Raw genomic sequence first — 5,909 nt, 5'->3', positions numbered from 1 at the left:
GTTCATGGAGACTACAAAATAGGTAAGACCTACCTTAAAACAGATGCTGCCAGCTGCAGTAACGTGAATGTGAAAATCACCAAAATTTGTAGGAATGGTATTAAATAGTGAATCAGCTATGTAAATGAACATTGATGAGTCTATTTTCATATGGAAGAAACGAAATGGTCATAGGAGTTACATGTTAAGAGATATTAAAGCTATTGTGAGACAGGGCCAGAACGGTTTCTGGGTTCCCTGTCGAAACTTTAAAATTTACTATAAATTATCCAGAAAGAATTAGGAGACATACCTTATATGTACAGATTCCATTTTGAGTCTAGTTTCATTAAAACAAACGGCACCAGCATTAAATCCCTGTACAGAGATATTCAAGTTATACCGCGCGAAGGTCAGAGCAGTCGATCCCTGTAACATGGGTGACTTTAACTAATAAACTGTACCAATTGGCCTGACCAAAATTCTAGAAATAAATCCATGGATGGATATATGAGTCTAAATTCAGGAAAATTTACGAAACCAGTTTCCGAGTTTTGAAACTCGAGATATGATTTTAAGGCGACAGTGATGCAGTTTTTCCAGCCTGACTGGAAATGTCCAATGGATGGGCAAAACAAGTGAACTTGGCTTGCTAACCCCTCGTGTCCGACACCGGCGATGGTCTCGGGTTCGGGGTGTTACAATTTTATTGGTATCAGAGCCACGGTTTAGTCGATTCTAGGACTACCGTGAGGTGTTTGGGGTCTAGCTATACATGCCATTAAATGATGAATCGATAGTGTGGTGATTTCTGACAATTTGACTTTGAGTTTGTTTATAGCAATGGATCCCGATCCCAACCGAGCAATAGCTGATGATGTGGAGAGTGTGGCACCTGCTCCCGCACAAGGGACAGCGCCGGCGGACTCTCAACCTATGGCCAGCAATCCGAATGATGAGGCTAGGCAAGCCTTTTATAGTGTGATGAACGAATGGTTTAATCAATACATTCGAACTAACACGGCTGTCCCACAACCTCCATTCCCGACAAATGCAACCCCAAGACCTACAATACCTCCGTGAATCGACCAAATAAGGTCAAGTAAGCCCCAATCGATAGGATTCGAAAACATGGGGCCACTGAATTTAAAGCTACGGATGATGATGATGCCGAACGAGCTGAATTTTGGTTGGACAACACTATCCGGTGCTCGATGAGCTATCTTGTACACCGATGAGTGCTTAAAGTGTACCATCTCCTTGCTACGTGATTCCACCTACTATTGGTGGAGTACTCGACTTCGTGGTACCTAGAGAGCAAGTGACTTGGGAATTCTTTCAAACCAAGTTCAAAAAAAAAAGTATATCATCGAGATTCATCAACCAAAAGCGAAGGAATTTCTTGATCTTAAGCAAGGTTCTATGTCGGTTACCGACTATGAACGAAAATTTGTGAGGCTTAGCCGATACACGCGAGAATGCATTTCGTCCGAAGCTATTATGTGTAAACGCTTCGAGGATGGGCTGAATGATGATATAAGGATGTTCGTTGGCATTCTCGAAATACGAGATCGTAGTACTTGTTGAGCGAGCTTGTAAAGTCGAAGAGCTTAGAAAGGAGAAACAAAAAGCTGATGTGGGAACCGGAGAATTCGAAGAGGTCCTCGGAAAGTCTCTTCAACAGCACGAAGAGATTTCGAGATGATGTGAACCGGTCTAGAGGCGCTTTGGGCTTTTCTAGACGAGGACGCGATCGACCCCTGTGACCACACGAGTCACTTGATCGCATGATGGTGGAAATGATCGCCGAGAGAGGCGGAGTGTCAACATTGTGGCAAATGGCATTCGGGAGCTGCTGGTTTCGTGATCACTCCTCGCTATAAGTGTGGATCGGCCGACCACTTTAGGAAGGATTGCCCGAGGATGCTTGAGCAGAATGTGAGTCGAGTGGAAACTCGGGTGCTACCATCGCTCGAGGTAGGCCACCTAGAAATATGGGCAATGTCGATGGCGGTCGAGAGGATCTAGAGATGCTACCATCAGTGCGAGGCTCGTGCTCTGCGAGGACTTATGCCATATGCGCACGCCGAGGATCTTGCCTCTCCGGATGTCATTACGGTGCTTTCACTCTTTTCAATACTAATGTGATTGCTTTGATTGACCCCGGTTCTACTCAATCTTATATATGTGAAACCTTAGCATCTAGTAAGACTTTGCCTATTGAGTCTCTTGAGTTTGTAATTGGTGTCAAACCCTTGGGTCATTACGTGCTTGTCAACAAAGTGTGCAAGAAAAGTCCCTAGTGTTCCGAGGTTCTTGTTTCCGCGGACTTGATGCTTTTGCTGTTCGATGAATTGACGTTATTCTTGGTTTGGATGGGTTGACCATGCACGATGCGATCGTAAATTGCAAAAGCAAGACTATCGATTTGAGGTGCGCGAATAACGAGATAATTCGGGTTAAGTCTACGGACTTAAAGGGGTTGCCACCGTAATATCAGCAATGTTGGCCCGAAAATATGTAAGAAAAGAGTGCGAAGCGTACCTTGCGTACGTGCTCGATGACAAGGAATTAGAAAAGAAACCCGAATCTGTGCCGTGGTTTGTGAATACCCGGATGTTTTCCCTGAAGAATTGCCGGGTTTACCACCTGTTCGGGAAATAGAATTTGGCATCGAATTGGTACCGGTACCACTCCAATTTCGATAGCTCCGTATCGTATGGCACCAACGGAATTAAAGGAGTTGGAAGCTCGGTTGCAAGAATTGGTGGATAGAGGTTTTGCTCGCCGAGTTTTTCGCCTTAGGGTGCGCCAGTGTTGTTCGTGAAAAAGAAGGATGGAACCATGCGGCTGTGCATCGATTATCGTCAGCTTAATAAAGCGACAATAAAGAACAAATATCCGTTGCCACGTATCGATGACTTGTTCGATCAACTAAAGGGAGCCTCGGTGTTCTCGAAAATAGATTTGAGATCGGGCTATTATCAATTGCGAATCCGAGATTGGACGTACCCAAGGCGCCTTGAGCGAGATATGGTCACTATGAGTTCCTAGTGATGCCGTTTGGGCTCACTAATGCCCTGCGGTATTTATGGATTTAATGAATCGGATCTTTAGACCATATTTGGATCGATTAGTAGTCGTGTTCATTGATGACATCTTGGTCTATTCAAGAAATGAGACCGAACATCTTTGAACACTGCGGTTAGTCTGCAAATTTTACGGGATAAGCAATTATATGCTAAGTTCAACAAGTGTGAGTTACGGTTAGAGAGGTTAGCTTCTTAGGTCATGTGGTATCTGATCGGGTATTCGAGTCGACCGAATAAAATTTCAGCCATACTTAATTGGAAGCCTCAGAAATATTCTTGAGGTTCGGAGCTTTTTGGGGCTTCTTAGGTTATTACCGACGATTTGTAAAGGCTTCTCAACGATAGCCACGCCGATGACGGCTTACTCCAAAAGGATGTTAAGTTGAATGGACGGAGAAATGCCAAAAAGTTTCGATCAACTGAAAACTTATTTGATGAAGCCCCAATTCTAGTGCAACCCGAGTCAAGCAAAGAGTTTGTCATCTATAGCGACGCCTCTCTACTTGGGTTAGATTGCGTATTAATGCAAGAAGGTCGAGTTGTGGCCTATGCGTCGAGGCAATTAAAGCCACATGAGAAAAATTATCCGACTCATGATCTCGAAATGTCCGCCATCGTATCCGCCTTAAAGATTTGGCGACATTACTTATTTGGTGAAAGGTGCCATGTATACTCGGATCACAAAAGTCTCAAATATTTGATGATCCAAAGAGACTTAAATCTGCGACAAAGACGTTGGCTCGATTTGTTAAAGGATTACGAGCTGGTCATTGACTATCACCCGGAAAGGCGAGTGTGGTTGCGGATGCCTTGAGTCGTAAATCATTATTCACTTTATGAGCGATGAGCGTGCACTTATGCATTCGATCCGATAGTGTGTTAGTAGCTGAATTGAAAGCCAAACCACTATTGATACATCAAATTCGAGAAGCTCGAAAAGTCGACGACGAGTTGGTCGCAAAAGCGGGTGAGGGTGTTCGAACAAGGATTGAGTTTCAAATTGATGATGACGATTGTTTGAGGTTCAAAAGTCGTCGTGTGTTCCAAAGAATTGAACTCATTTCGATAATTCGAATGAAGCCCATTGTAGCCGAATGGCAATCCACCCGGGAGTACGAAGATGTACAATGATTTGAAACGTCGGTTTTGGTGGCATGGTATGAAGCGAGACATCTCCGACTTTGTTTGAGATGTTTAATATGTCAACAAGTGAAAGCGGAACATCGGTGCCTTGAGATTACTTGACCAATCACGATACCCAGTGGAAATGGGATCGAGTCACAATGGACTTTGTATCCGGACCGCCATTGTCGTGAGTAAGAAGGATGCGGTTTGGGTCGTGGTAGATCGATTGACTAAGTCGGCCCACTTTGTCCCCGTACGTACGGATTTTTCAATTGACAAATTAGCTGAATTGTACATTTCTCAGATTGTGAGATTACATGGGGTGCCTATTTCCATCGTGTCGGATAGAGATCCGAGATTTACCTCGCGATTTTGGAAAAAGTTGCAAGAAGCTTTGGGTACCAAGTTGCATTTCAGACCGCCTTTCACCCCAAACCGATGGTCAATCCGAGCGGATAATTCGGATACTTGAGGATATGTTAAGATGTTGCGTCCTCGAGTTTAGTGGTTTATGGGAGCGGTATTTGCCGTTGATTGAATTCGCCACAACAACGACTTTCAATCAAGTATTAAGATGGCACCCTACGAGGCCTTGTGCGGTCGTAAATGCCGTACACCATTGTTTTGGTGAGCTCGGTGAAAGCAAGATTTTCGGGTGGATTTGATTAGGGATCTGAGCAGAAAGTGAAAGTAATCCGTGAAAGTCGAAGATAGCCTCCGATCGTCGAGAAGTCGTCGCGGACCTAAAGCGTAAGGATATCGAGTATCGGTGGGTGATAAAGTGTTTCTCAAGGTATCGCCTTGGAAAAAGATACTCGATTCGGTACCGTAAGGGCAAGTTGAGCCGAGGTTCGTTGGGCCATATGAGATATCCGAGCGAGTCGATCCAGTGGCATATCGTTTGATTTTGCCCCCTGAACTCGAAAAGGTTCACGATGTCTTTCACGTTTCGATGCTTCGACGCTATAGATCCGATCCATCGCACGTGATTAGTCCATCAGAAATTGAAATTCAAGCTAATATGAGTTATGAGGAAGAACCGATTCGTATCCTATCACGAGAAGTGAAAGAGTTGTGAAACAAGCGGGTTCCGCTAGTAAAAGTGTTATGGCTCAAGCACGGGATAGAAGAAGCTACTTGGGAGACCGAGAACTCTATGAAAGAGCGATATCCAAACCTATTTACCAGTAAGATTTTCGGGGACGAAAATTTCTTAAGTGGGGGAGAGTTGTGACAGCCCAAAATTGACCCTAGTCGGAAGGTGGTCTCGGGACCACAAAACCGAGGCATAAAAATAATTAAAAATTTATTTTGATGCCTATAATATGTGTGTGCTCATGTATGACATTTTATGATGATTGATTTAGTGTTATAAGGGTGAATTCCACAAGAAAGGACTTAGTAATGAACTTTGAAAGTATGATAGGAAATGTGTGATGACTAATTAAAGCATGCATGCAAAATAATGGACTTGCATGTCAAATTCCCCCTTTATAGGTGGTGGCCGGCCATGACAAGGAGGATGGGCTAAACATGTCATGAAACATGTTTTGTTGGTGCATTAGGGTGAAATAATAAACAAAGGTGTATGGGTGATAAAAAATGAAAAAAAATGTGTGTGAGTGTGGTAATCCCCCTATTGCCGTGAGTTGTAGAGAAGGAAAGAAAAAATTTTGTTCATCCTTTCTTTGAGCCAAAACTAAGGAAGAAGGA

Source organism: Gossypium arboreum, chromosome 2 (assembly GCF_025698485.1).
Source record: "Gossypium arboreum isolate Shixiya-1 chromosome 2, ASM2569848v2, whole genome shotgun sequence".
Lineage (NCBI taxonomy): Eukaryota > Viridiplantae > Streptophyta > Magnoliopsida > Malvales > Malvaceae > Gossypium > Gossypium arboreum.
Note: the sequence above shows the minus strand (reverse complement) of the source record.